Source organism: Tupaia chinensis, unplaced genomic scaffold (assembly GCF_000334495.1).
Source record: "Tupaia chinensis unplaced genomic scaffold, TupChi_1.0 Scaffold000498_1, whole genome shotgun sequence".
NCBI classification, from domain to species: domain Eukaryota; kingdom Metazoa; phylum Chordata; class Mammalia; order Scandentia; family Tupaiidae; genus Tupaia; species Tupaia belangeri.
Genome location: NW_006160010.1, coordinates 2,003,129 through 2,009,487, shown reverse-complemented (window position 1 = coordinate 2,009,487; position 6,359 = coordinate 2,003,129). Strand labels below are relative to the sequence as shown.

The 6,359-nt window shown below is 37.9% G+C and overlaps 1 pseudogene; it reads right to left on the bottom strand.

Moving 5' to 3' along the window:
- Positions 1–2,622: 2,622 nt before the first annotated feature.
- Positions 2,623–4,763, bottom strand: LOC106735724 (chromobox protein homolog 3 pseudogene; annotated as a pseudogene).
- Between the last annotated feature and the right edge of the window lie 1,596 nt (positions 4,764–6,359).

Here is a 6,359-nt window from a genome sequence, read left to right as displayed (position 1 = left end):
AGATCAGGTTTTTTATCTGTTGATGAGGATGTGTATAATAGTCTCAACTGGGTTGGACTAAGGTGTATATCATGCTGGGTAAATTCTCTTCACAATCTAAATGATGTATGGCATTTTAATGTATGAATCATAATTTTAAAAATTTTTTTAAATGTAAATATGTAATTCATCTATTCATCTATCTACCAATATATAGAACGTTCAATAAAATTCACTTTAAATCTGTAAAAAAAATTTTTAAAAAAGAAAGCCAGACTATGAAAGACAAGCATTGTATATCCCTCTTCAATATCTACTGAAAGTCTGCACTCTGGTATAAATTGAAAGATTTGAAGACACAATACTAGAGAGAGAATTTATAAATACTGGAGTCTGTATGGGAGAGGGGTGGACAGTGGGGGGCGTGGGGGAAACTCAGGAAAAAAATCTTTTAACAAATACAATAGTATAAGGTTCTTTGTCAAAAACTATGTATAAAGTAATATCCTTGATTTGATTATAAGACACTACAGCATGCTTTGAAAATCTATACTATATTTTATAAAGATGTACTACAATTAAATGTAAATAATAAATTTTAAAAATCAAATAAAAATTAGAAAAACAACAAATGTCTTTTATTTCTAAATCCCAGATTAACACTGTCCTAATGTTTGTGTGGTAAACCCCTTTTCTCTCCTCAAAAAAATTAACAAAACGAAAGATGGCTACTGTCTGAACAACCAATAATAGTTATATGTTAGTTCCCACCCTGTCCAGATGTTCCTTTGTAAAGAAGAAATTTCTTAATACCGTTTGCCAAAATACTGATTTCCAGAAGGACTGTGATCTAAAAAGCATTGTTTTTACATGGCACAGCTACTGAGTAAGGGCAGAGAGTAGAGGGACTGACAATATATGGAACTGGCTTTCTTTAAAGAAGGTACACGTGAAGTTTCCAGAGAGAGTCAATAATCAGTGTAAGCCATGGCCCACACAGGAAACCAATATAGATGGGATAAAAAAAGTTTTGAAACTCAGCAAAAAGTTAGCATAATGGCTATGTCACTGGACTCCCACATAGTTGACCACGGTTCGCGTCCTGGACCCGGTGGCTTAAAACTCACACCGGGCGTGTGTATGTGTGTGCCCAAGATCCAGAGAGGAGAATGGAGGAGAAGGGATTGCAGCGTGACCATCCCTCCTGGGGGGTGATTTCTCGCTTTCTGTCTCTGTCTCTCTCTGCCTGTCTGGCGAGCGCACGCACCCTATAGCAAAAACCTCTCAAAAAAAAAAAAAACAAAAACAAAAAAACAAAACTCAGCAAAAAGTTACAATGTACTTTCTATAGTCAGAGGCCTTGGATAGTCCTCTACCTTCAAATCTGATGAACTATTTCATCCTTGCTTTCCTAGAGAATGTAAGAAAGCAAGGATGATCACTTGTCACTGATCATACAGTTAGAACTATTTATATCTCTGTGTCTCTAAAGAACATGTAAGTGGATTAGCATTTAGATAAGTAAAGAATAATTTTGGAAAAAAATAGAGATAAAAAAGAGAGGACTCTACTTTCAGGACAAATACGTGGCCTCTGATTACCTAGAATAGAAAGACGATAGTATTATGAAGAAAATTTAGAATAACCCAAGTCTGTAACTGGCCAATTTTAGGTTATAACAGAAAAGGCAAGAATGAAAATCAAAAAGCTTTAAGATTAATATAGTTAAGTGAATATTAAAGTGTATACTATATGAAATGTATATATTTTGTACCTTAAAATGCCATAATCTCTTGAGACCAGCAGATGGTGTGGTGGTTAAGATTCTCAACGTCCACATAGCTGACTGCAGCTCAAGTCCCAGACCTAACAGCTTCTTTTCTCACTTTCTCTCTCTCTTTGTCTCTCTCTGGTCAAATTAAAATTAATTAATTGATCAATCAATCAATCATTCTTTTATAATGCCATAATCTCAGTAAATTGTCTTGTGAACTCTAATTCCCTGTAGGGATGAAAATTTTAAACTAGTCATTATTTAAGAAGATATACTAGGAACCAGCAGTTAGCGTAATGGCTATGTTGCTGGACTCCCACGTAGTTGACCGTGGTTCGCGTCCCGGACCCAGTGGCTTAGAACTCACGCCAGGCGCGTGTGCACGTGCCCAAGATCCCGAGAGGAGAATGGAGGAGAAGGGATTGTGGCGTGACCAACCCCCCTGGGGGGTGATTTCTTGCTTTCTGTCCCTATGTCTCTCTCTGCCTGTCTGACGAGCACACGTGCCCTAGAGCAAAAAACCGCTCCAAAAAAAAAGAAAAAAAAGATATACTGTAGGAGGGGAAGAAGTAAACACCCACCATAGATCATGGGATTGGTGAAAAGTCTTTTGTTTCACTATTTCTTCACTCCAAATTCAATTTTTCATTCAGCAAGCTGAAAGGATAGGGTGGGGTCATTCAATTTCCACATGTCAGCAAGTAAGAATGTAACTTCTGTTTCAACAGTTCCAAAGAAGTTTGGTATCACCTTCCCAAAGAGGGTGCTGGTGTGCAGTCTACCATGAACTAGGCAGATACTGAGCTTAAAAGCGATAGGCCTGGATGTTTTAGGATGCTTTTAGTGAGAGGCATTGTTATGGCTTGAACTTATGGCCTCCAAAATTCTTCATCTTCTGGACAAGAACGCCAAGTTAGTCTCGCTTCATAAAAAGCAAATACAATTTGAAGACACTTCATATTTGCCTCCTTTGCCCAAACCAAGTCTGCTTCCTCTGAATCTTTCCATCTCAAGAGAAGCATCACCTCTCCACTATCCTCTGAGGAACCAATTATTCATTCAGGTCAAGACCTCTGGCGAAGCCTCTTGGTTTATCATCAGTATCTCTTCTCTTCTTTGATTTGCTGTCATCAGATTTGCTGTCAGATAAAGAGCTTTTCTTCAAACCATCTTTTTCTTTACCACCTTTATGAGAATTTAAGAAATGCTTCAATTAATTTTGGACAATCTAAATTTTCTTCAGGTTCCCAAGTATTGTCAGCATCTGAAAATCCCTTCCACTTCAGGAAACACTCCACCTTCCCATTCACTACACCTCTGTCTGGTATGTTTTCTGCCACAAGTTCCTCAGACTCTGCCTCTTCAATTTTTTCACTCTCCTCTTCAATTTTTTCCCTCTTTCCATTCTATTTGTTGCCCATTTTTTGCAATGCAGTTTTATTGAAAGTCATGGTTTTTTGCTGTCTTGAAGAGTTCACTGCCTCAGAGTTACTCCTGGTCATGGGTCTGCATATCTCTAAAGAATGTATAAATGGATTAACATTCAAATAAAGAATAATTTTTTTCTTTTCTTTTCTTTTTTTGGAGAGGTTTTTACTATAGGGCATGTGCACTTGCCAGACAGACAGAGAGAGACAGAGAGACAGAAAGCAAGAAATTACCTCCCAGGGAGGATGGCCACACTGCAATCCCTTCTCCTCCATTCTCCTCCTGGGATCTTGGGCACGCACACACACGCGCCCAGCATGAGTTTTAAGCCACTGGGTCTGAGACGCGAACTGCAGTCGACTACATGGAAATCCAGCAACTTAGCCATTACTCCAACTGCTGGTCCCAGTAAAAGAATAATTTTTATTAAAAAAATAGATATAAAAAAGAGAGGACTCTGTATTTTCAGGTCAAAGTATGTGACCTCTGATTACACAGAATAGAAAGTAAGATTGCATTATGAAGAAAATTTAGAATAACCTGAAGTCCATAACTGGCCAATTTTAGGATATAAAAGACAAGAATGAAAATCAAAAAGCTTTAAGATTAATGAAGTCTAGCACTATGCACCTCTGCCTCCAACCACATGCCGATCCATTTTTTTTTAATGGAAGTTTTTGCCATATATGATATGCACACTTTTTTGCCCTCGGAATATTTATTCAAGAAAGAATATAATTATTTTTATTGCAGTATAACAAATTACAATAAACTTAGCAACTTAAAACCATACTTATTTAGCATTTCACAGTTTCTGTTGATCAGTTGTTTGGACTCTGCTTAGTGGGGTTCTCCACTCAGTGTCTGATAAGGCAGCAATCAAGGTATTAGCCAGAGCTGTGATCTCATCCGAGGCTCCAGATCCTCTTTCAAAGTCCTGGGATTACCAACAAAATTCTTTCTTTGCAGATGGTATAACTTGTGGTTGGCTTTCTCAAAGCCAACAGCAGAGAGCATTTCTGACTTACTGTCCCTTTTCTAATAGCCTCTTCTATTTAGGTCAGGTTCACCCAGACTAATCTCCCTTTGATGAACTCAGAGTCCACTGATCAGAAGAATCGTAATCACATTGCAAAAATTCTCTCACTTTTGCCTTATACTGTAATTTACTCAAGAGAGAAACATCCTTGCATTCTCAGGTCCCACCTACTCGTGTAGAGAAGGAATTAAACAGAGAGCATACTTCAGGGGGTAAGGATCTTAGGGGACATCTTTATATTATGCCTACCACATGGAGACAAGTTAAATCACCTTAATAATTTGACTGCAGAATTTTAGAGCAAACATCTAGCATTTAAGTATTTCCTCACTTTGAAACAATTAAGAATGAGTTTTAATTTTATACTTGCGTATTCCATTCTTTAATTTGAGCATAACCTCTCTCTTTTCCCCTCTCCTCCATCAGTCTCATCCCTCTCACCCAAATCTTTGGTATCACTTGTTTTTCCTGCTGTGATCTTGAGCTGCTGAGACAATCTCCTGAGAGGACTGGAACATTGGTGTTTTCACAGTCTGGCACCATGCCTCTGCCCTCATTAGTGAATGCAGTTGAGCATATTAAAGACATAAATCATTCTAGTGTCTACTCCATGTCAGAAGTACCTTCACTAAAATAAAATTAGAACATTAACTTGGGATAAAAAAAAAAGGAAAAAAAAAAACTCATTCTAGTTAGATTTGTTCTCCCTACGCAGCCATAAACAATTTAATGTTTCCCTTCTAAGAGTTGCCTTTTCCAGGGAACCAGCAGTTAGCATAATGGCTATGTCGCTGGACTCCCACATAGTCGACTGCAGTTCACGTCCCAGACCCGGTGGCTTAAAACTCATGCCGGGCGCATGTGTGTGCATGCCCAAGATCCCGAGAGAAGAATGGAGAAGGGATTGCGGTGTGACCATCCCCTCTGGGGGGTGATCTCTCGCTTTCTGTCTCTATGTTTCTCTGTCTGTCTGGCGAGCACACGTGCCCTATAGCAAAAACCTCTCCAAAAAAAAAAAATAATAATAATAATAAAAAAAAGAAGTGCCTTTTCCAGAATTGAATACAATAAAATTGAGAGGTCTGAAATTTAGAAATATATTGTTCAAATCTCTGTTCTGGTTTTACATGTCACTTTCAAAGCATTGCTTCTAAATCATACCGATCTCCTAGGACCAAAGCTACTCAGTCTACCTACTCACTTCCACTCTTATATCAATGAAATCTACATCTACAAAGTAAATTTCTCAAGGACTGAAATCTTGTCATCTTGATTTTTTTTAGTATCTAAAGAGTTTGGCACAGCACATGAGTAAATTGCTTGATAAATATTCAAGGAATAGAATTGAACAATTCTACTCTTTAATCTGGCATGCATCCATAAACCAGCTCCCACGTTCCTTCCAACATGCTGTAGGCTGTTCTTCAATTTCTTTGTTCCTCAGTCAAGCAGAGTTTACACTATGCTCCTCATTTCTATAGTAAGCACACCTCTATAATCAACTTATATAACCCTAAAAGCTTGACCCAGTGTAATGCCACATCATCTGTGGAATCTGCTGAATCAATTCGCTCCCCATTCTACCAGCCAGGGGTAAATGTTACTCACTTTTTATCGTTCATACTATTTTTTCTGTATCCCAGTTATGGGCTTTTACATTTTAACAATCATTGTAGTTATTTATAGTGACATCACAGTCCTGCTAGTAAATTTAATGTGTCTTGGATGAGATACTTGTGTCTTCCATAGTGTTTACACACACACACACATACGCGCACACACACACTAGATACTAAGTAAATACATGCTTCTTTAAAGACTCAAAACATTCTTTTAAGTTATAGAGTATCATTTCTCTCTTCTTATTACCAAAACTCTTTTTTTGAAAGATTAATGTTAGTGATTAATGATGCTTTGATTTCCATTTATGCTAATCCAACTTCTATTTCATCTTCACCTTATTATCATGACATACAATTACAGTGGAATTAATGAAATCCCATATACTTTTTTTTTTTTTTTGGAGAGATTTTCACTGTAGGGCGCGTGCGCTCGCCAGACAGACAGAGAGAGACATAGAGACAGAAAGTGAGAAATCACCCCCCAGGGGGAGATGGTCACGCCGCAATCCCTTCTCCT